The following is a 24,207-nucleotide window of genomic DNA, read 5'->3' as shown; positions in this document are numbered from 1 at the left end:
TTCGGTGGACAAGGTTGCCCAACGAATATCGAGGTTGAGGCTTTGAACAAATTTATTTTTCTTTCTTGCCTCATATTCCAGGTATTGAGGAGCATAGAGAATGAAGCGGTGGAATTCGAATTGAGCCACTATCATGGAATCTTGTACTAAATCCATGAATTTGCGTTCTCGTGTGTTAAGTCTTACCTAAATTGTGTATTTTTCCTCGAATTCCCACGTAAATTGGTCTAGGTTTTGGGTATGTTGTTTTTCTTCCACTGATGATCAACGACTCTCCACTAGTTATGTACTGCCCCTTCAAACTGATAAACTTCAAAGTTCACTTTCTGTTCCTCGGTGGAGTCTTTAAGAACAAAGAAAATCTTTTCAATTTTGATAAGTCATTCTTCGGCTTTTTGTGCGTCAGGGGTGCCAAAAATTTGGGTGGATGAAACCTAAGAAATCATTCAAGAGTCCAGTCATTGGCCTCTTCGAATCTCTGAAAGCCTTAATCAATTTAGTCAAAGTTTCTTGCTGGTGGTGGCAAACAAAATTGCACAAATTGTTGAAATACATCAAATATGTTTCTTGGATTTTGCTCTTGATGTGAAGTATGTTGTTCTTCTTCTTGATATCCTTTTGCTCTCGAGTGATTTTATCACCGTTGGAGAGGTCATTTTGCCTTGCAATTGATGATGTTGATTCATTTTGATTTCTAGCTTGGGAACTATTTCTTGACGAATACATCATAGGAAATACAACTTTAAATCATTTTTATTTTAAAACAGAAGTTCTTAAAGATTAGTGCTCAGAGATCAATTCAAAAAGGATTTTGTACAATACTATCATCAATGTTTCTACGGTCAATATTCACCTTAAATCAAAATTAATGAATCTTGTAAGGCTCAACTTTTAGGCCCAAACAAACCACTAACATTTTTCTTTTCCTTACCTTTGTGATTTGGGCATACTAGTCGGTACCAAGATTCTTATTCTAAGTCAATCTGTAAAACCCAAAATAAAAAAATATTATTTAATTCATTCTAATACCAAAAAGTTATTCATGATAACTTGGGAGGGCTTTGATATCACATGTGGGCCTCTGAATTATAATATCATCATTATGTCATACTTGTAGTATCGGAAGCGTGTAAAATTCTCGATTTTACAAAAAATAACAAAATATGAATTCAACGAAAGAGTGACGGTCTTGCTATGTCAACATTTTTCTTTTCTCAATTTTCATCTTATTTGGAGTCTTGAAATCTTGTACATGTAATTTAAAATAAACAGAAAAAATAGAGGTTAAGTGATATGAATCTGGCCGGAAATGACGTGCTAAATCTTGGGAGGAGATCCAGACAACTGCGTTGTCAAAATCGTACAAGCAAGACTCGAAGTTTGAAAGAATTTGGCATGCATAGCAATGAAGTTGGAAAACATTTCAATGTTATTCAAATGTTAAATTATGAAGAGGATGTCAAATCAAGACCCCGGACTCAAGAGCTCTGCGCTAGGGCAGTATAACTTCGCGCCCGAGCGGTAAAATCCTACAGCCCGAGCACCACACTTACTGTCTAAAAGATGAATTCCAGAACCATCAGCGTCCGAGCAGTAACATCCAACTGCCCGAGCGCGCCACCTGCGTGAAGAAATCTTATTTGACCTAATTTAGAGTCCAAGTTAATTTGGAAACTTATTTTGATATCTTTTAGATTTTGTAAACAATTTATGAACGAATTTATTCATTGTAAACAATTAGATATTCATTTTCATAATATTTTGTGAGTTTTTATCTCAAATTTCAAAGTTTGGCTTTGTATACACCTTTGTGTGTTTCTCAAATAAAACTTATCAAAGTTTAACACTTTGTAGCGTTTGTTCTTTACTCGTATTGTCGAAGACGAGTTCTTTGAAGGTTCACTTGAGATCGATTGTTTATCTCGTTAATATTTGTTGCTCAGTTCTTCGTCATTTAGAGGTGGATATTACAATGTTACTTGTTTCAAAAAGATCGGAACAACACAACCTTTTCTTTGTTACAACGTTACTTGTTTCAAAAAGATCCACATGACAAATTTTATTTGCATCATGGTTTCTTATTTAGAGAAGATAGGCTATGCATTCCTAAATCATCAATCCGTGAATTACTTGTTAGGGAAGAACATGTGGGTGATTTGATGGGACACTTTGGTGTGGCAAAAACTTTGAATGCTTTACATGAACATTTCTATTGACCACATATGAAGCGTGACATTGAACGAGTGTGTGATAAGTGCATAACTTGTAGGCAAACTAAGTCTAGAACACAATCACATGGATTGTATACACCACTTCTAGTCCCTAGTGAGCCTCGGACTGATATTTCTATTGATTTTGTTTTGGGGTTACCTAGGGCAAAGAAGGAGAGAGATTCTATACTTGTTGTTGTGGATATATTTTCAAAAATGTCGCATTTTATTGCTTGTCACAAAATTGATGATGCATCTAATATTGTGGATTTGTTCTTTAGAGAAGTCGTTAGGTTGCATGGTATGCCTAAGACTATTGTTTCTGACTGTGATGTTAAGTTTTTGAGTTATTTTTGGAAAACATTATGGGCTAAACTTGGCACTAAATTATTTTTTTCTACGACTTGTCATCCTCAAACTGATGGGTAAATTGAGGTTGTTAATAGGACGTTAGGAACTTTATTACGTGTTATTCTTAAAAAAAACTTAAAGAATTGGGAAGAATGCTTACCATTTATTTAGTTTTCTTATAACCATAGCATGCATTCTACTCTGAATTATTCGCCATTTGAAATTGTGTATGGTTTTAATCTTTTGACTCCGTTGGATTTGATGTCATTACCTTTGAGTGAAACGTTAAACATGAATGGCAAAAAGAAGGCTTGATTTGTTAGGAGTTTACATGAAAAGGTCAAGGCCAACATAGAGAAGAAAAAAATGAGCAATATACCAAGCAAGCCAACAAGGGGAAGAAGAAAGTGGTGTTTGAGAAAGGTGATTGGGTGTGGCTGCAATTGCGAAAGGAAATTTTCCTCGATAAAAGACGTTCGAAGCTATTGCCTATGGGAGACGGACCATTTCAAGTCCTTGAAAGTATCAATGACAACGCCTACAAACTCGATCTGCCAGGTTAGTATAACTTCAGTTCTACTTTTAATGTTAGTGATCTTTCGTTGTTTTATGTAGGTGATGAACAAGATTTGAGGACGAATTTTTTTCAAGAAGGGGAGGATGATGCGATCATGGTAGGTTAAGCTCCAAGGAAAGCATGTGATATTTTAGAGTTGTCGGAAGGACCAAAAATGAGAAGACGACCGAAGAGATTCAAGGGGGCACTACATGAAGCCATGAGTAATCAAGAAGGGCTTACATGCAAGGTGCAAAGTGCCGAAAGGTTCGTGATGCATGAGAATAAGTTTGGGAGTCATAGGAACATTATTCAAGTGATAAATGATGAGGAGTCCAGAAGCCTCGGCGCCCAAGCGGCCAAATCTTACCGCCTGAGCACCGCACTTACTGTCCAAGAGATGATTTTCAGAACACCCCGCACCCGAGCGACTGTCACATCCTACCGCCCGAGCGCGACCTCCTGTAGAAAGTTTCCTTCTTTCCTAGTTTAGAGTCCAAATAATTTTGGAACTAGATTTGATATCTTTTTGAGTATGTAAACATATTTTGCACGAATTTTGGAAGACAATTAACAATTATCATTGAGTTTATACAACATATTTGAGTTTTCTCTCAACTTTTCAAGGCTTTTTGCTTTGTTCATCAAAATCAAACTTATCAAGGATTTGTTCTTTGTGGTGTTTGTCGATTGATTTCATATGGATTGTCAAAGACAAGTTCTTTAAAGGTTCGTCTGATTTTTCAATTGTTTCAGACGTGAATATTTGTTGCTAATTTTCATAGCTTAGAGGTGAATATCACAAAATCATACTTGTTTCAAAAGATAGGGACAACAAGGATCCCTTGTTCGTCATTGAATTGAGGGCGCGATTCCAATTCATCGTGTTTGCTTTTCTTGCATACGAGGATTCACATCATTAAGTCTTTGGGACTTAGTCAAGGAAATTATGCTTAAATATAGGTAACAAATCAAACAATAATATGTCAGTGCAGCAATTCAATATGAAATGACATGTATCAGTAGTAAGGTATCGTTATGAAAATATCATGTCAAGTTACAGATATGCAGTGATTGTTCAAGACTCTAAATTTGTAATGCCTGAATTTAAAAAAAAATTGAAAAAAAAAAGAAAAAATTATTGTTCACGAGGTTACTATTCAAGCGCTGCGGTGCTAGAATAGTATCGCCTAGGCAGCTCGGTGCTGCGGCACTGGAAAGTGGCGTTGAGGCGCTACAGGCGCGAAATATCAATATGTAAGCCCACCTTCACCTCCACCAATCATTTTCCTCCTCCTTCAGGCAAACCCACATCCATCTCCTCTCTATTTTCAAACTTTTTCCTCATTTTATGGGTGATTCTCTCAAGAAAAATATGAAATGAAAGTAGATTTGTGATCCTCTCATCACGGACTTCAAGATGATGTAACTATTTATCAATTTTATTCAAGTTTGGAAATAGGTTTAAATTTAGAAGTGATATTTGAGAATGATTTCTTGTTTATGTGCAAAGAACAGTTTTTACACCTTATGTATTTCGTGTATATGGGACAGTTGTGTTTGGATTCTGGAGTTAGGGTCTTCATCAAACTTGTATATCATCGAGTTAAATTCGATTTAGCTCTTGAATAACTCAATTCAAGGAAAAATTGAAAGAGATATGTGTTTTTTAATAAAATTGGTCTGGAACTCCGATTTAGTGCAGATTTGTGTAGATGCCTTCTGTTTATTCGAATTTTGGGATTTATTGGTTGGGATTCTGGATTTGATGTTCGAATAAAAGTTATAGAACATTGTCATGTCTTCGAAATGATACCAAATTGGCTTGATTCCATTGGATATTGAGGAAGTTATGCTCAAAATACTAAAATGTGCCCGAAATGTATTTAAGTAGAATTCGTGAGAATTACGTTATATGTTTCAGATAATGAACGACTAGGTAAATGAATTTATTCGGCAAAACATTGTGAAAAATAATTTTTGGGCATTAAGTTTTCTTGCACATCCCATTTGCGGGTCTTGATTTGAAGCCGTATTGAATTAATTATGAATTTTGTACAGAAACTGCTCCGTTTTAATAAATGATCTTATAGTACACTTCAGAGGTTCAAGACTTCTCAACTACACCTTTCGATCTCCTTTTGGTAATATTTGAAAGATATGCTACGGTCGGTAACATACGAGGTAAAAGTATCATTTTTATTTTAAATTGAAAATTCTATGGGTCGATGAATTACTTGTGATTTGGTGTTGATTGTTGTCTTGAGATGAGTTTATTATGATATCGAGATGATGATATTGATTTGCATAATGAGACACTTTTCGATTCAGATTTGATATGGAGGAGGTTGCCTTGATTTATTGATTTGTTGGACGTATGGGGCTATAGTTGAGTTGACATAGTGTATGCGGAGGTCGCTGCTATGGCTTGAACACTCTCTATAGGGGCACCATAGTCCTGGGATTGTAGAACATATCACCCCACCCAGAGCGGATGAGTCGGTGGATGTTGTTGGGGGATTCTCTTCTCTTGGGTACCCTATAACCAGGTGATTCACTTGATCTTGAGATTTATTGATAGCGCACAGCTTCTGATCATGCATTGCATTATATTGCATCTTTATGAATTTCATATGAACTATTTGTCATTTTAATTCTCATATGTTATTGATTGTATCATTCTGAGTTTATAATCATAGGCACGTCGGCTACCTCTTGTTTTCATGTGCTTGACGGTAGGTGAGGCGAGGCTTGGGATGTCAGAGTCCAGCTCCAGGCAGTAGATACGAGTTAGAGTGGGATTCTCAGGTCTTAGGAGCTATTTGATGATGTTTGGATTATTTTGGCTCACTAGTTATTTTGACATGTTAAAACATATATTTCAAACATTTGAGACTTTTAAGTTATTTTGACGATGTTTATGTCGGGTTGTGAACCACATATTATGTGTTTTACTAAATGGTTTGGTTTGTTACATTTATAATTATTAATATTAGATGTTGGATTTTGGGCCCCACAAAATTGAATAGCGTAAGCTAAAGAGGTGGATCCCACTAATATTCTGCATTGCACTTTTCCCCGTGTACTCAAAAGTAAAATCCCTACAATCAATCATTTACGAGCCAAAGTGAACTCACATTCAGGACCAAAGTTACATTGTTCAGATGAACCATATACAAGATTTTAAACCTGTTGTTCATTGGACTCACATTTCTGTGTCGAATTCACATTGTCCAGTGAACTAGAAATCTTGTACATAGACCGTTGTTTAGGCTCAATTCATTTAGTCATTCATTCATTTAATTAGTAAAAACCTATTGGTAAATAGTCAAGAACCTAAATCCATATATTATATGCAATAAAATATGACCAATAATTTGTGATTTGGACAACATAATGCAATATATGAATATATCAGTAGTTTATAAACTTTACTGTAAAATCCATGTCAAATGCCGAACTCTATTATTGAAGAAACCAGTAGGAAAACCTCACGATAATTCTTATAAATATCATTGGAGAGATTTTACATTGATTAGGAATGATAGTAAGTGTTCGAATATTTTAAAACTCATTTTTATACAAAATTTGTATCGAAAAGTTTCGAACAACACTTTAAAAATTTATAACAACTCAAATACATGTCCAAAAATCATGAAATTTTCTAGAAATGCCTAAAATAGTACAAAATCGTTCGGAAGTCGGAAAATTCATGAAACTCATTGGTGCATGACTGAGGTCCGACCTCCATGCGAGGCCGGAATTTTTACATGAGATGCATCTCTTAATTTTCTATAATTTTATGTTGAACACCTTTCCAAATTTAGAACTGATCAATAGCATATTTGCAAAAACAAGAATGAATGTCAAGATTGTTTTTGACGACCAAAAACAGTACTTCTGGCGATGGTTAGCATGATTGACCATCACATACTTAAACTAGAAAACATTTTAAACAACTTTCATGTGAAAACTGAAGTGAAATCGTTAAAGAAGGAGTAAATCGAGTTAGGATTGGCTAACTGAAAACGAATTTTCTGGAAATTTTTCATAATTGTTCTTCACGTTTTTGAATTTTTTTTGAATGATTCTTTACGTCATCTTTTTACATTTATTGTACCAACTAGTTTTTGTGTGGAAGAAAAATGTTTGGTAATTTTTGAGGAATTTTTGGAGAGTGTTTGGTATTTTTCCATGAATTTTTTTATTTTATTCGTATTTTAACTATAACTTTCTCCTATCACTTCATCTCTCTAAATCCATGAATTTTTTTAATGAAATTTATGATGAAATGCTTCATAATGGAGTATATTTATAGGATAAGAGGAGCTACTAAACATAGATACTTGTCTTAGTTATTTTCTAATTTTTGACCCTTGGTCTAGCCAAGTTTCATACTTTTATGAGTTATATTTATTTATCACTTAAATAATGTAAATGTTATATAAATTAATATATCTAATTAAGTATTTCAAGTTTTATTGTTTTTAATGAAGACAAGGTTAAAATAGCAGGGATGGAAGCAATGGCCAACGAGGAGGATGGTCGCACTGTCTATGATCTCACTAGAAAAACTACTGGAGGTTATGGTTCGAGCATCATTCGTTCTACTGTAGAAGCAAACAATTTTGAGTTGAAGCCATCCATTATTTAAATGATACAATATCAAGTGAGATTTGGAGGACCACAGACTGAGGATCCTAATGCGCATCTGGAAGCATTTTGTGACACAATCAAATTTAATGGAGTGAGCACTGATGCCATAAGATTGAGACTATTCCCTTTTTCTTTGCATGGTGAAGTAGCCGAATGGCTTAGAGATTTACCAGCTGGCTCTATTACTACATGGAATGGTTTGGTGGAAATGTTCAAAAATCAATATTTTCCTCCCACCAAACTAGAAAACCTGCGTATGGATATTTCATCTTTCCGCCAGAAGGATGAGAAGACACTACATATAGCTTGGGGAAGATTTAGGAAGATGTTGATGAGGTGTCATCAACATGGTTTCTCTTCATCTGAGGAAGTTTAGATGTTCTATAACGGAGTTGATCCTTCCGTGTGTTCCATGCTAGATGCGGCAGCCAATGGTAGTTTATACAGGAATACTCCACGATTTGCCTTGGAAATAATTTCAAATAAGGCCGAAAATAGTGCGGGTTGGCTGGACATTAAAAGAGAAAAGAAGGCTGGAGTTCTTGAAATGGATGTGTTGAATGCACTTACTACTAAGATTGATGGGTTGTCCCATAAATTCTTTCAGCTGCATCCGAATCAAGCAAATCAAGTCCAAGGAACAGTCATCAAGGAACAACCCAATTTTGATGAGGAAGCAGTGAATTTCGTCACCTTAATTTATCTTGGAAGAATACTGAGAATTCTCTTAATCCAACACATATTATTCCATAGCCCATTCTTGAATAAGTGAGACAACAAGGATTGTTGGTACCAGCAGCACCTCCAGGATTCGAGCAAGGAGATCAAAGATCAATTTATGAGGATTTTATGATGAAACATGTTGCGGGGATGGAGATGAGGATGCAAAATCATGATGCTATCTTGCAAATGTTGGAAGCTCAAATGGGTCAAATAGCCAATCAGTTAGCAAATCTGTAGAGCCCAAAATTCAGTACACGTAAAACCCATGAATTTATTTAATTGTTAATTCATTTATTTAAATTTAAAATGAGTTTTAGCCATGTATGATTTATTTAAATTGCATTATTTTAATGTTTATGTGATGCACGTTAAAAAGTTTTCTTGAGTTTCATGTTTCAGGCATTTATTCGATGCGGGATCGAGAGAAAGAGACCGGCGACGATTTTTGGCAATATTTTAAAAGATGGTATTTTATTTTAAGTTGAGAATGAGACGTTTTAAATAATTTATCTAGTTTCAACATTTTTAAGGCCTAAATTATTTATTTAAGTGATTTTAGAATTTTAAAACTTTTAAAGTCTAGCACATGTACATTTTATTTTAAATTAGAATTTTGTTAAAGTTAAGGGAGAGTTAGTATTTTAAAATGAGTTGCTAATTAATAATTAAGCAAATTTTACTCTCCCTAATTTACTAATCACATGCACACACTAAAAATCGCCTAAACACACACACTCACTTCTTTATTCAGATTTTTATTTTCGAGAGAGAAGAAAACTAGGGCTCTTGTCTCTAGTAGCAGCCGACCCACTCCTCTGAATTTCCAGCAAAATTTCGTTGGTTTTCTTCAAAGAAAATCGAGCCAAGTCGTCCGGGATCGTCTTTCGCATCATCTCCGCTTCGGTATCGTCGTATCGTGAGTTTTTAATATCAAAAGGCACGTATATTCTATTTTTCCTACGTCGATCATGTCATAGTATACGTTGCGATATTTTTAGGTGTGAAAATACATGTGTTATGTATAGAAGTTTGAGCAATGATGTTTGAATCAATTTTTAAACGGATTTTGGATAAAAAAAAATCACAATTTTTGCTGTCATTTAAAATACTGCGATTTTTCGATCGTTTTTATGGAAAAACTTTCAACTTATGAAACATAGAACTTTTTGATACCTTCGATTTGATATAAGATTCGAAATTTTTGGATTAAAATTGATTGAGATATGATGTTTTTCGTGGGACTACTCAAACTGCATTTTCTGAAAATATATGATAGTGATGTGTTCTTGAAGTTTTATGGTTGCAGGCTTCGTTGGGATTGACGGGCGATCGATGCTGCATTTAGGTATGTGGTTAATGATGTTAGGAAGGTCATTGACATTTTGTTTTGTGTCGTTAGGCACTTGGGAGAACGAGTAGTCGTGAAAACTATTTTGGTGTCAAAGTTTGAGTTTATGGGTTTTATTGTGTTGAGTGTGGTGCGTCGTTTCTTTGGGAACGTTTGGGACGTTTTATGGAGTCGAGTCAGTTTCATAGTGTCCTAAGATGAGTCTCGATGGATTGGTTCATGAATCGTATTTTTGGTTAAGGGTAATAAGAAGCAAATCGCAAGTTTCAGTAGTACACTCGGCGCCCGAGCGGTAATTTCTTATTGCCCGAGCGCCACTCATTTTGTCTGAGAGTAGAGCTTCGGAAAACTCGACGCCCGAGCGGTAACATTTTTATCGCCTGAGCGCCACCCTCACTGTCGAAAATTTAAATTTTTTTAAACTCGGCGCCCGAGCGGTAATTTCTTACCGCCCGAGCGCCACTCCTTCTGTCCGAATATTTGGTTTCCCCTTCTTTTCAAGTTAAAATAGTGAGTTCATGTCTTTTATGGTTGGGACATGTTCACACTTCATCTTAGAGTTTGTTTCGGGGTTTGATGTCATGGTTAGTACGATTAAACGAGGTCAAGTCCTGAGTGATCTAGAATGTCATAAGCTATTTATGCACTTCGGTGGTGAGCTCGAGTACCTACGTCTAAGTTATGCAAGTTAAGTGTTGAAATTCACGTTAGTATGTTGCAGCAGTGGCCTCAAGCGAGACCCAACGAATCCCTCACCGCCAAGTAAGTATGTTCGACGTGCAAAGAAAATATTTTCAAGTTGTTGAGGTATGCTAAATGTCTTGTGACCAAATTATGTATGGGGTTGGAAAGCGGTAAAGCATGACCAGAGACCAACCCACCCCATTAAAGCATGAAAGTGTTTAGATCAAGATTGGAAAGCGTTAAAGCATGAACGGGGACCAATCCACCCGTTAAAGCATGAACGGGGATCTCATGTATGTGGCAGTGGATTCGTCCCTGTCAGCCCAGTACTGTGGTATAGTCTGATCAGGCGATTATGTTATGCGTCACTTGCTCTGAAACATGCCTCTATGCAAGATTATGTTATGTATGCTCATGTATGTACGAAGCAATCATGTTATGAAAGGTTCTACATTGATGGCAAGTCTATGTATGTATGTACGTTCAAGTTTTGATGTATGTTCAGTTTCAGTATGTACGCCATATTTTAAAGTTGCATGTGGTTTATTATGTATTACTCGTTACTTCTAGTTTATACGTGTTGAATCTTTAGATTCACTAGGCTTGATCGATGCAGGTGAGGATGATTTCGAAGAGACTAGGGGTGGTGACCAAGGAGCAGGCTTGGAATGAGCGGGAGGCTAAACCCGAGGACCGCCATGTTTTGAAGTTTTCATGCAATGCTTAAAATACATTTATTTGATGTTTTGGTTATGATGTTTTGAACAAGCATTTATCTTAATAAAATTTTTATTGGTAATCTTTTATTTCAAATAGTTTGGTTGAACAACGAGTGGTTAACTGAATCGATGGTTCACCTTCGTGTTTAAGAAAATTTTTAATTCTTCCGCAAATTTTAAATAGTAAAAAGTACGGTACATTACAAAATCGACCCCTTGGAACACTACCAAGTGATACTGAGAAAAATCCGGAAGGAGCGAATGCAGTGAGTACAGTGATCAAGGCCGAGGAGGAGGAACCAAAGAAACAGAATTCTACAGATGTGGAGGAAAATAATGATGAAGGAGTGAAATCAAAGACAGAAGATGCTAAGGAACAGAACATTCACACCACCCCTACACGGAAGACATGTAAGAAATGTAAGGAGTTTGATTCTAATGATAACATTGATATTAATACACTTATTTTTCCTCAAAGAGCAAGGCAACTACAATTGGATCATCAATTTTCAAAATTTCTTGAAGTTTTTAAGAAATTGCACATAAATATTCCTTTTGCAGAGGCTTTGGCTCAAATTCCTGGACAAATCAACAGATAAGTATTAATTAATACATTCAATGTTACCGTTGGAAGCAAAGACTATAAATAGCTGAGAAGTTCAGTGAGGAAGAAGTTGTTGATTTCGGATTTGTGAACATTTAAAAGATTCAGTTATACACAAACAGTTGCGACATTCATAAAGAAAAGCTCATATTTCATAGATATATTCATAGCATTCTTGGATCAGTTGTGCTATGAAAGAAAATCAGTTGTGTACTGATAAGTTGTAAGAAACTAAGAATTACAATTTGACAGTGTTTAAGTCCAAACTAAAATGGGTTATTATAGTTTCTATAATCAATCAAAATCTTTTAGTGAAAACCTATCCTTGTGATTGAAGGGTGATGTAGGAGCGATTGAAATCTCCGAACATCTATAAAATCTTCGTGCTCATTGTTTCAGTTATTTTTTAAGTATTCAATCTATCAATTAGTTCATTTCCGCAATCTAATCAGTTAATTGAATGATATTAACAAACAAAATTCTTGAATTTAGTTTACCCATCAAACCGATCCTAACAAGTGGTATCAGAATTACTTCAATCTTGTCTCTGAATACTTTCTGATATATTCGATCTACGCACATGTTCATCATGTCTTCATTCAACAAAATCCATATGTTCTCAAGAGAAGAATTTGATGACTGGAAAATCAGAATGCATGCTCATTTAACTGCACAAGATCATGAAATCTAACATTGTTATTACTATAACTGATGGAGGAGCACCTCACCGCATTGAAAAACCACGATAGGACTGGACAACTGAAGACAAGAGAAAAGCAAACTTGGACAACGTAGCGAAAGATATTCTGTACAAAACACTGGACAAAATTACATTCAACAAAATCAAGATGTGAAAAATAGCCAAAGAAATTTGAGAAAAACTGATTCAGTTGTGCGGGGACAACGAGCAAACAAAGGAAAAAAAAACTCTCACTTGCAGTACAAAAATTTGATATTATCAAGATGAAGAGTGGTGAATCAATGAATGAGTTTGATGAACGAGTGAGCAACATTATCAATGAATTGGATGCACTAGGGAAAGTGTATACAAATAAGAAAATTGCTTTGAAGGTTGTTCGTGGTCTTCCCAAAGAATGGGAAATTAAGACAATGGCAATACGAGAATCCAAATACCTGAACAAAGTAGAACAACATGATTTATTTACTGATCTTAAAGCTTATGAGTTTGAACTACAGATGAGAGAAGGAGAACCATCAACTCCAACAGTTACAACTGCTCTCAGCGCCTTAAAACTTGAACCAACTGGTTCAACTGAAAAATCTATAGAACAGCTGAGCAACGATGTCATGTCATTGTTCATCAAGAAATTTGGAAGATTAATGAGAAAGAACCAGGGATCCTTCCAAAGACACTCCCATAAAAATATCTCCAAGGAAGAACCAAATTCTTGCTACGACTGTGGCAAGACTGGACACTTTATTGCTGATTTTCCTAAAGCAAAGAAGGACAATCGACGCTCAACTAAAAAAGAAAAGAAATCATTTGAACGAAGAAGAAGAGCTAAGGATGATAAGAGATCATTCAAAAAGAAGCATGACGTTCTATTAGCTAAAGAAAGCAAGTTCAAGTGGGCAGAAACTAATAGTGACGAATCAGAATCTGAGAGCTTGAGCAGCTCTAGAAATGGCTATTTCAATCATTATAATAGCAAGCCCGTTCAGAAAAGATATCGAATGAACAACCAAGTGAACAAGGTTAAAACACACATTGTTTCATCTGCACACAAAACATTAAGTACACACAAGCCGGGAAAAACTATCTGGAACATAGCAAATGGAAAGTCAGTTAGACTAGTCCAAGTCTGGGTTCCTAAAGGACTAATCATTTTAGGACCCAAATAGATGTGGGTACCAAAATTATTCATTGTGTGTGACTGCAGGTGACAAGTACATCAACTAAATATTCAATCTGGTACGTGGACAGCAGATGCTCAAGACACATGACAGGGGATGCTGATTTGTTATCCCAACTGGTCAAATATTCTTGCCTAAGAATCAATTTTGGAGATGACTGAAAAGGTAGAACCGTGGGTAAGGGTAAGATTATCTATGGTAACATTATTATTGATGATGTTCTACTCGTTGATAATTTAAAATAAAATCTTATTAACATCAGTAAGTTGTGTAATAATAATTTTTCAATTGAGTTCAAAAAGCACACGTGCGGGACACTGTTCTTAACAATCAGTTTGCGGAACAACGCGATGATATTCAAATACTAACTGAACCTGCTGCAACTGATGCTAAAGGAAATGTTTAGTTACAAACTGAAACAGTTACGCAAACTGATCCAACCAGCTCCAACTACAGATGGAGTAAATCACATCCACAAGATTTGGTGATAGGTAATCCATCTGATACGGTAAAAACTAGAAAAAAATGTTTAATTTATTTGTACACTCCGCATTTGTTTCTCAATTTGAACCAAAGAAAATCGATGAAGCTCTAAATGATCCAAACTGGATAAATGCTATGCAAGAGGAGCTAAATAAGTTTACTCATAACAACGTCTGGACTTTAGTTCCAAGACAACTTTCAAAATCAATTATAGGTACAAAATAAGTTTACAGAAACAAACTGAACGAAGATGGTTCAGTTATGCTCAAGAAAGCTAGGTTGGTTGCACAAGGGTACAAACAAGAGGAAGGAATCAATTATGATGAAACTTATGCACCAGTTGCTCGACTGGAAGCAATAAGAATATTTCTAGCTGATGCCTCCTACAAGAATTTCAAAGTTTACCAGATGGATGTCAAAAGTGCATTTCTCAATGATCAGATACAGGAAAAAATTTATGTTGAACAATCACCAGGTTTTATAAACCATTCATTTCCTGATCATGTTTATCACCATAACAAAGCATTATATGACCTCAAACTAGCTCCTCAAGCTTGGTATGAGACATTATCAAAATTCTTAACTGATCATGATTTTACTGTTGGAACAGTTGATAAAACAATGTTCAAATTTTCAAAGAAATATCATATTTTACTCGTACAAATTTATGTTGATGACATTATTTTTGGGTCAACTAACCCCAAATTATGTGAGAAATTTGCTAAGTTGATGCAGGATAAATTCGAGATGAGTATGATGGGTGAACTGACATTTTTTCTTGGTCTGCAAGTGAAGCAAATGAAAACTGGTATATTTATCAGTCAAATCATATATACTAAGGAACTGCTTTAGAAGTTTGGCATGGAAACATGTTCAGCTGCAAATACTCCCATGAGTTCATCAATTAAACTAGATAAAGATGAAGGGGGAATATCAATCGAGATGACACTCTACAGAGGTTTAAAAAGTTCTTTGCTTTACCTAACTGCTAGCCGTCCTGATATTGTGTTTGTTGTCTGCATGTGTGCTAGATTTCAAGCAAATCCTAAACAATCGCATTTTTCAGCTACAAAATGTATATTGAAATATCTTAAAGGCACACAAATGTGGGCTTATGGTATGCTAATTACTCATCTTTCAATCTAGTTGGCTATTCAGATGCAGATTATAAAGGATGTAAACTTGACCAAAAAAGTACTAGTGGATCATGTCAATTTTTGGGAGACAGACTGATTACCTGGTTCATCAAGAAGCAAACATTTATTGCAACTTCCACAACTGAAGCAGAATATCTAGCTGTTGCGCTCAACTGCTCTGGATTCAGCAACAACTGAGAGATTATGGTGTTATCGCTGAGGATTCTCCAATATTTTGTGACAATACTACCACAATTGCGATTACATATAATCCAGTTCTTCACTCCAGTGCAAAGCATATTGATGCCAAACGTCATTTCATCAAAAATCACGCTCTCAAGAAAGACATCAGACTGTAATACATTTCAACTGAACAATAAGCAGTGGATATATTCACAAAGCCATTACCCGACACTAAGTTTTCTTACTTTAAAAATATTTTAAGGCTTATTGATTTATCTTAAAGCTCAATTTAGGGGGAACATCGAATTATAGTTAGTTAACTGATAAGACAGTTATCAGTTAGTCCTGAACTAAACTGATTCAGTTTCCAACTGATCAGTCAGTTCTCGATCAAACTGATCTAATCATATACGTTAACTAATTATCGATTCAGTTAATATTCCATATTAAAGTTTGTGAATTTTAAGGTTACTTCGCTAATTATACCATTCATTGAATATTATTGGAAATTCTGTTATATGTAGTTCAATCTATTTACTTTCTATATTTACATGTGAAATAAATGCCATTTATTCGAATTAATCTTGAACTGCCATGTGTCCAAATTTGAAAAGTCACAAACATATATATATTTCCGCCGCCTGTCTTCAGTTCATTTCATTCAAGTTCTAAATGCTCAAGCACTCAAAACTCATAGCATTTTTTGCGTAGAAAAATCTACGCAAATGGCAAGCCAAGTCATTTACCCAAAGGATTTTGACTTCGTCTTATCTTTGTCAGATGAATCTATTCGCAGCGTATTTCTGAGAATAGAAGCTGGGGTCTGAAGAAATTCTTAGGAATGGCAACTCAAGTCATTTACCCAAACAAAATTCAAGAAGTTTATGCCAACAACACAGTTTCTGATGATGGCAAGATCTCCATGACTGTCAACAACCAGACGCTGACTATCGATGTAAAATTATTCATCAATATTTTCCAACTTCGAGCTGAAGTTTTGTCTCATTTTTTTGAAGTAACAATAGCTGATATTGAAGAAATGCAAACTCTGCTATCTGCTGATGGAAAGAGGATCAAGGTATCTGACCCAAAAAAGGAACTAAAGCCAGAAATCCAATTGCTAGCTGACATTATTGCCAAGGGCGTTCTATCCAAGGCAGGTTCCTTTGCTGCCATTACTTTGGAGAAGCTTCAAGCCTTGACCGCTTTCATGAAGGGCACAAGATTGAACTGGTAATCAATCATTTTCACTATTATGAAGAACATGGTTCAATCTTCCAATCAGTCTAATGGGTGCACTGCAGCTCAGTTTCTTGTTGAAGAGCTCTGGTCTCATCAGTGATTCTGCAGAAAAGATGCACAAATTCACGGTGTTCATCGTCAAGAATGTCCAACCAGTCAGAACGAAGTTGGAAATCTCACCAACTACATTTGTGAAAATCAAGACGAAAATCAGAACGATGGCAGCTCCGAAATCTGTGAGGCTTGAAAAAGCCAAGGCTATGGCTCGCCAACTGACAACCAAAAGGAAACTGGTTGTCACTGACAATGATTAGGAGAAAACACCATCTCCAAAAATCTTGATGAAACCCAGGTCTCAGAAGACCAAACCAGCTGTTTCAGAAGCCATTTCAGCTGTCAGACTGATGTCAAATGGAGCTGAGGCACCCATAGCTGCTGAACCAATTCAGTCAGTACTAGTTGCAAAATCAGTTGAAGTACCTCAACTGAAGAAGTCGATTGATCACCTTCCAAAGATTGTCACCGAATCTGGTGAAAAATTGAAGCTTATTGGTCTCCGTGCACCTCCTACCACCGTCATTCAACCAATTTTTCTTCTGATCGCACGACCCAAGGCGTGGTGATTCGCGAGCAAGTGGATGCAACTGCTTTAGGGCTAACAATTTCTCATGATTTGATTGATCCAAAAGTCAAGGGCAAGTTGATTGAAGAGCCCAGGCCAACCAACTCTGTTCAGACTCACATCGATCTCATCTAGAGTGACATAAATGAGTTTGCTGAATCAGAGTTAGAAAATTTTGATGAATGGGTCAAATTCAGAACTGTGGTCTTCGCCAAACGCCTAAAGAAGAAGCCAGTTCTTAAGAAATATATTGGCTTGGAAACTATGGTTCTGAAGATAGTCAAAGCTATCACCATCACACAGGCTTTGGAACAAAGAGATTACTTCTTTGGTTTAATGAGGCTGAAGAGGCTAACTGAAGTGAATGCAGAACTGAAGCTGAATTACAATCCAACTGGTCCAATTGCCTTTGCTGACAGAGCAATTTTTTAGCAACTGGACTCCGATCTTATTACCAAATGAAGATCAAACATTGAGAGATGGATCAACAGTTGTATATACCAGTTGAGACCAATAGTCCACCATCTGCTGAGCAAGTTCAGCCAACTGAAGCTCAGACTGAATTAGTTAAGGAGAAAACTGCTAAACAAAGTTCTGAGCAAGTAGTTGATTCTTTTCCTGAGATTATTCAACCATCCAGTTTTTTCTGCACTGCTGAGATATTCACCAGCTGGACAACCTCTGTACACAGATGCTGAGTTGTCATTGACCAACGTTGACGAAGTTATTATATCAGTTGCCACTAACATCCAGCTAAATTTTGAATCTGCTCAACCAGCTGAGGAAGATGCAGGCCCTAGTTCATCAGAACAAATAGCCTTGGAGGCTATGTTGAAAACTATTGAAGATGAAGTTCAGTCAGTTGTCATGACTGAACAACAATCTGACACGGCTCAGTTGCATTTAGAACCAGCACTTGATATGCAAAAGCCAATTGATGCACCGTCCAGCTCAACTGCTCCTCAACACTACACTTCAGTTTCTGACTTACAATAGGATGCAGTTGAAGATTTCATTGCTGAATTGGAACAACAAACTGAGACTGATCACAAGCTTTAGCAATGGTGACCTTCAGTGAGAAGGACAAAGGCAAAGCACAAGCAATATCTGAAGCCTTGTCTCCTGAGGTATCAATTGCTACTGATATTATGATCGAAAATATTCAATCATATTTGCACAATTTGATATCAACAGTTTCAGAAGTCAAATCTACTCAACTCATGCATATGCTGAGATTTGATTCCTTCAAGGAACACACCATGAAATATTTGAATAAGACCACCAAGGACGTAATTGATATGTTCTTTGTTGTTGACAAACTGAAGAAAGACAAAGTCGTTGTACCAGCGTTGTTCCAAACCCAGGATATGCTCATCAACAGAATCGACTTTGTGCATACAAGCCTATCCAAGAGGATGGACATAATGCAAACCCAAATGCTTGATTCCATATCCCAAGTCAGCGCAGAAGTTCGCCATCTTTCTCACATGGCAAGTGTTGACAAAAATGGGGAAGAGGAACAACAACAGCTGAGTCACAGTCAAGGTGATACTTCGAAGAAAAGAACTGAACGTCCAACTGATCAAGGACCAGCTGAGAAGAAAGCTAAGAAATGATGTACAATCCAATCAGTTAGTTAAGCAGTTCAGTCGATCCTTACTCTTATCATGTATGAATATGTACATTTCTATTGAAGATTATTTTATCTACGATCGTTTTATCAGTTCTCAGAATCTAAGTTTTGTCAAACACCTAAAAGGAGAAAACTGTGACAATTAAAGGTTTCGGAGTTTGACAAATAGAGTATCGAAGTTTGCATAACTGATAAGCTCAATTGAAGTAACTTGAACTGAAGCTATCTAAACTGAAGTCATCCGAACTGAAGATTAATGAGTTAAACAATCTAATGCAATCGAATAGAACAAAGTAAAACTGAATCTGCAAAGTCAACTGAAATATCAGTTAGAACTGAACAGAACGCCCTAAATCAATTTAACAGATCAGTCCTATAGTTAGTTCAACTTATCAATCATTTAGTCAGTTCAACTGATCAGTCAAATAGTAGAATTGCTGATCAGTTTGACACGTCATCAGTTAGTTCAGCTATCAACCGACAAATCATATGCAGCAGACTGCAATTGACAGAAAGATTGCCACATTAGCATACTACAACATCGTACTATTGTCAGAAGAATGTTGACACATACGGATAAATATTAATTAATGCATTCAATGTTAACGTTGGAAGCAAAGCCTATACATAGCAGAGAAGTTCAGTGAGAAAGAATTTGTTGATTTAAGGAATTGAGAACATTTGAAAGATTCAGTTATACACGATCAGTTGCGATATTCATACAGAAAAGCTCACATTTCATAGATTTATTCATAGAATTCAGGCTATTTTTTGAGCAAAATTACTAGCGCATTATATTGATATATTTGATCTTCTTGGATCAGTTGTGCTACGAAAAAAAATCAGTTGTGTACAGATAAGTTGTAAGAAACTAAGAGTTTCAGTTTGGAAGTGTTTAAATTCAAACTGAATTGGGTTATTACAGTTTCTATAATCAATCAAATTCTTTTACTGAAAACATATCCTTGTGATAGAAGAGGCGACGTAGGAGTGATTGAAGTCTCCGAACATCCATGAAATATTCGTGTTCAATGTTTCAGTTATTCTTTAAGTATTCAATCTATCAGTTAGTTCATTTCCACACTCTAATCTGTTAACTGACTGATATTGACAAACAAGGTTCTTGAGTTCAGTTTATCACTAAACTGATTCACTATTTTGAAAAGAGTTAAAAAAATTTAAGTATTTATTCAACCCCTCTTTCTAAAAACTTTGACCCATCAAACTGATCCTAACAGAGGTGCTCTTTCCCCTTCTCGGAAAACCCCTTTGGTTGCTCCATGTAGATTTCTTCATCCAAATCTCCATGAAAGAATGCGGTCTTGACATCCATTTGTTCCATCTCCATATCAAGATCAGCTGCTAAGCTTAGCGCAATCCGAATGGATATCATCTTCACCACATGTGAAAATATTTCGTCAAAGTTGACCACATTTTTCTGCTCAAAACCTTTGACGACAATTCTTGCTTTGAATCTTAGTTAGCTACTATGTTCTTCATCCTTCAACTTGAACTTCAAAGATTTCTTACCTTTCGGCAGCTTCACCAGTTCAAATGAATCATTATCATGCAAGGATTGCATGCCCTCCATCCACTTATCCTTGTGTTCAATGGTAATAGCTTCCTCGAAGCTCTTTAATTCTCTCCCGTCAGTTAGCAGGATATATTCATTTGAGGAATATATGGTTGAGGGTCGCACTTTTTTTCCAGAACGCGTGGTCATGGTACCACGAGAAATTTCTGCTGGTGGTTCACTGTAAACAAGGATCTCATCATCATCCTCATAGTCGCTTTGCAAATATTCATCTTCAACCAGTTGTGCATTTATCATTGAAGGCCACAATTCCAGATCTTGTTTAGATTCAAAATTATCCTTTCCCACAGTTTCAAAAAATTCATTCTCCTGAGCTACGATATCACGACTTCTTACGGCCTTTTGAGATATGTATTGTAAAAATTGTAACCAAGTTTATCCTTGTCATAGCCTATAAATATGCATCTTCTTGTTTTGACATTCAACTTCTATCTTTCATCTTTTGGTAATGAACATAAGCAACACAACCAAATACCTGCAAATGATTATAGGAGACTTCTTTGCCTTGCCACACCTGCTCCGAGGCATCGTAATTGTGAGGAACACAAGGTGAGCCATTCAATATATATGCAGCAGCAACCACGACCTCACCCCAAAATTACTTAGTCAGCTTTGCATGTGAGAGCATGCTCCTGACTCTTTCAGTCAAATTTATATTCATCGTCTCAGCTAATCCGTTGAGTTGTGGTGTCTTTGGTGGTGTCGTTTGATATCTAATTCCTTTATTTTTGGATATCTCATCAAATGTTCCAATGTATTCTCCTCTGTTATCTGTTCGAATACATTTGAGTTTTATGCATGTTTGTCGTTCAACCAAGTTTAGAAAATTGTGGAATGTTTTCGCATCTTGGTACTTGGTTTTGAGTGTCCACATCCGAATTTTCCGAGAATGATCATCGATAAAAGTTACATAATATCTCGCTCCTCCAAGAGTCAATGGCATCAGACCACATAGATCTGAGTGCACCAGATCTAGAATTTTACCGGCTCTGCTAGGAGGTGAACTTTTGAATGATATCCTTTTTTTTTCCAGCTAAGCAGTTTGTACATTGTTTCATATGAACCTGTTTTATATCGGGCATAACTTGCTTGCTCACAAGGCGTGTAAGTTTCTTTTCACTTATGTGGCCAAGACGTCGGTGTCACAACTCTATTGAGTTTTCTTCCCTTGCGTAGTTCACATATTCAGAATAATTTTACTGAACTACATACAGTTTTAATATCTTTAATCAATTTGACACCACAAGTGACCCTCTTGAAATATTAAATACCCCATTTCAGAAAGTTGTGCAACAACCTTCTTCATCGAGTCTTTTGACATATATCAGACTCAGGCGCATATTTATCACATGTCTGAGGTCTTTCAGGATCAATGTAGAGTCATCCACAGTATTCAAGCTCACATCTCCCTTTCCCACGACTCTGATAAGTCGTTATTCACCATCTTCACCACGCCAAAGTCCTCTTGTATATAGGATGCAAAGCATTCTCTTTGAGATGTGACGTGGACTGTTGCTCCACTATCAATCACCCAACTAGTTACTTGAGTTGCCAAATTTACGGACTCTTGCTCTAGCTCGTGAACAACATTGAATTTGTCAATGGCATTTGTTTGCTCATAGTCGATTTCATGTTTGTTTTTCGGTTGCTGACAATATTTTTTAATATGTCTGTTTTCTCCATAGCGATAACATTTTATGTTGGCATATCTCCTTGATGATTTGTTTCTTCTTGCCTTCTGATTTGTGTTTTTCTTGATCTTGCTTCTCTCCCTTGACTCAACAGCCAAAACATTTGAATGTGAAGTAAAGTCTCTTTGAGATCTCCACCTAATCTCTTCTTTCAAGATGCCACTCTTGATGACATGTAAGGCCAATGCTCAGTAGATGGGTAATACTGTCGGTGATGTCCCTGCCGTCGGGTACCACGGTTATACGTAGATGGATCCATCGAATAGAGTTGATATGAAAAAGCTGATATGAAAGTCACAACTAATGAACTGAATTCAATTAAAGAAAAAACAAATATGTATATGATGATATGTCGAGACATGTTTTGACAAGTATGCTTTATTACGTTTACGCTTTTAAGATCATGAAATGTATTTTTATTACAGTACTTTTCAATGTTGCATGTTATGTATATGTATTCGTTATAACGTTACAGGTGTGTTGAGTCTATAGACTCACTATGTGTGAATGATGCAGGTGAGCCTATTGATCAGGAGATTGGAGGTGCCGAAGACTGAGTAGGCAGAGTTGGTTGTGCGCAGTGAACCAGAGAACCATATTTTCCACACATCATGTTTATGAGATGGAGTGATTTTGGATATTTTCATACTATGTCTTTCTATTATGTTGATGTTTGACAGGATTTTTACACGTTTCATATTTGTTTTTTTTTAAAAAAAAACGTATGCCGAGGGTTGAAGAATTGGATATTTTTTTTAAACGGTAGTATTTTTTATCGGTTAGTTTAGTACATTTATTTTAAAATGTGAATGTTGGAACTTTTCAAGTTCGCAATCTTGATTTTGATGCTAACAAAACTTATTATTTTGTTTCTAATAATCTACCTTAGTGCGCAGACAGCTAAAACTGAATTAATCAGTTTACGAAACCAACAGAATCCATCGGAGATGCCAACTAATTGAACCAACTGATTGCCGAGACTAAATCAGTCTAACTGGTTCTTCAAACAAGCAGTTCAGTTGATTGTCCACACTGATAGGTGATTCAGCAGGAAGATCTCAAAAGCCTGGCCAGCCTATGATGTGTCCAACTGACGAAGAACCCAACTAACCAGTTCAACTGAAGGAGTAAAATCAGTTCAACTGACGAGTCAACTGATTTCACTAGCCCAATTGAAGATCAGTTCAGCTGACCAGTTCAAAGCATCAGTCAGAATCTTTCAGTTGCAGATCAAGACAAGCTTACAGTAAATGGATTCCAGCTGTGCGAGAAGGTAAAAAGCCATTGTCCAGTCAAAGGACAATAATGGACGTTGCATCAGAGCATTAAAGACAAAACGCTCCAGAAGGGCAGTCAAAAGTTGAAGCACAAAGTCCAAGGAGCCGATTCAAATGCAACAGATACAATAATTGAGTCTCACTGTACGAACTTTTCCTGTCTATTTAAAGAGAAGATCAGTGAAGACTCAAATAAGAGACATATACGAGAGTGAAAAGAGTTGAGAAGAGAAAACAGCAAAAGGGCACGCTCAGTTGCATATCAGCTTTCAGAAGCACTTAAAGCCCAGAGGGAATTTTTCATTGTTGTATCAGCTTAGTTTAGAAGCCATTTTTCCTCTGTGTGTGAGAACATTATTGTTCAGTTCTCACACACACACTCACTCTCAATTACCCTCTTGCACAAACACGTAAAACTTGTGTATGTAGTCTTTGACACATAGACGTTAAAGAAGTGTTGGCTGGAAGGTGCTGCCTTCAGTCGTAGCTAGGAGTTGAGTTTAGGTCGTCGTGTAAGTCCTAGTTGAGTGGGTTTATACAAAGTGTTGTATAAATCAAAGTCTTCTAGTGGAACCTACCTGTGGTGGTAGAAGGGGTGACGCAGGAGCAGTTGAAGTCTC

The 24,207-nt window shown here is 36.3% G+C and overlaps 1 protein-coding gene across 1 annotated transcript in view; it reads left to right on the top strand.

The window, feature by feature from the left end:
• The first annotated feature begins 510 nt into the window (after positions 1–510).
• The window catches only part of LOC140962059 (uncharacterized), a 101,546-nt gene continuing 77,849 nt past the window's right edge, over positions 511–24,207 (top strand). Inside the window, exon 1 of the mRNA XM_073420907.1 lies at positions 511–514. The gene's annotated coding sequence lies outside the window, so the exon portion shown is untranslated. The remainder of the gene's footprint in view (positions 515–24,207) is intronic.

This window comes from Primulina huaijiensis, chromosome 16 (genome assembly GCF_012295235.1).
Source record: "Primulina huaijiensis isolate GDHJ02 chromosome 16, ASM1229523v2, whole genome shotgun sequence".
Lineage (NCBI taxonomy): Eukaryota > Viridiplantae > Streptophyta > Magnoliopsida > Lamiales > Gesneriaceae > Primulina > Primulina huaijiensis.
This window is presented reverse-complemented; position numbering and strand designations above follow the sequence as displayed.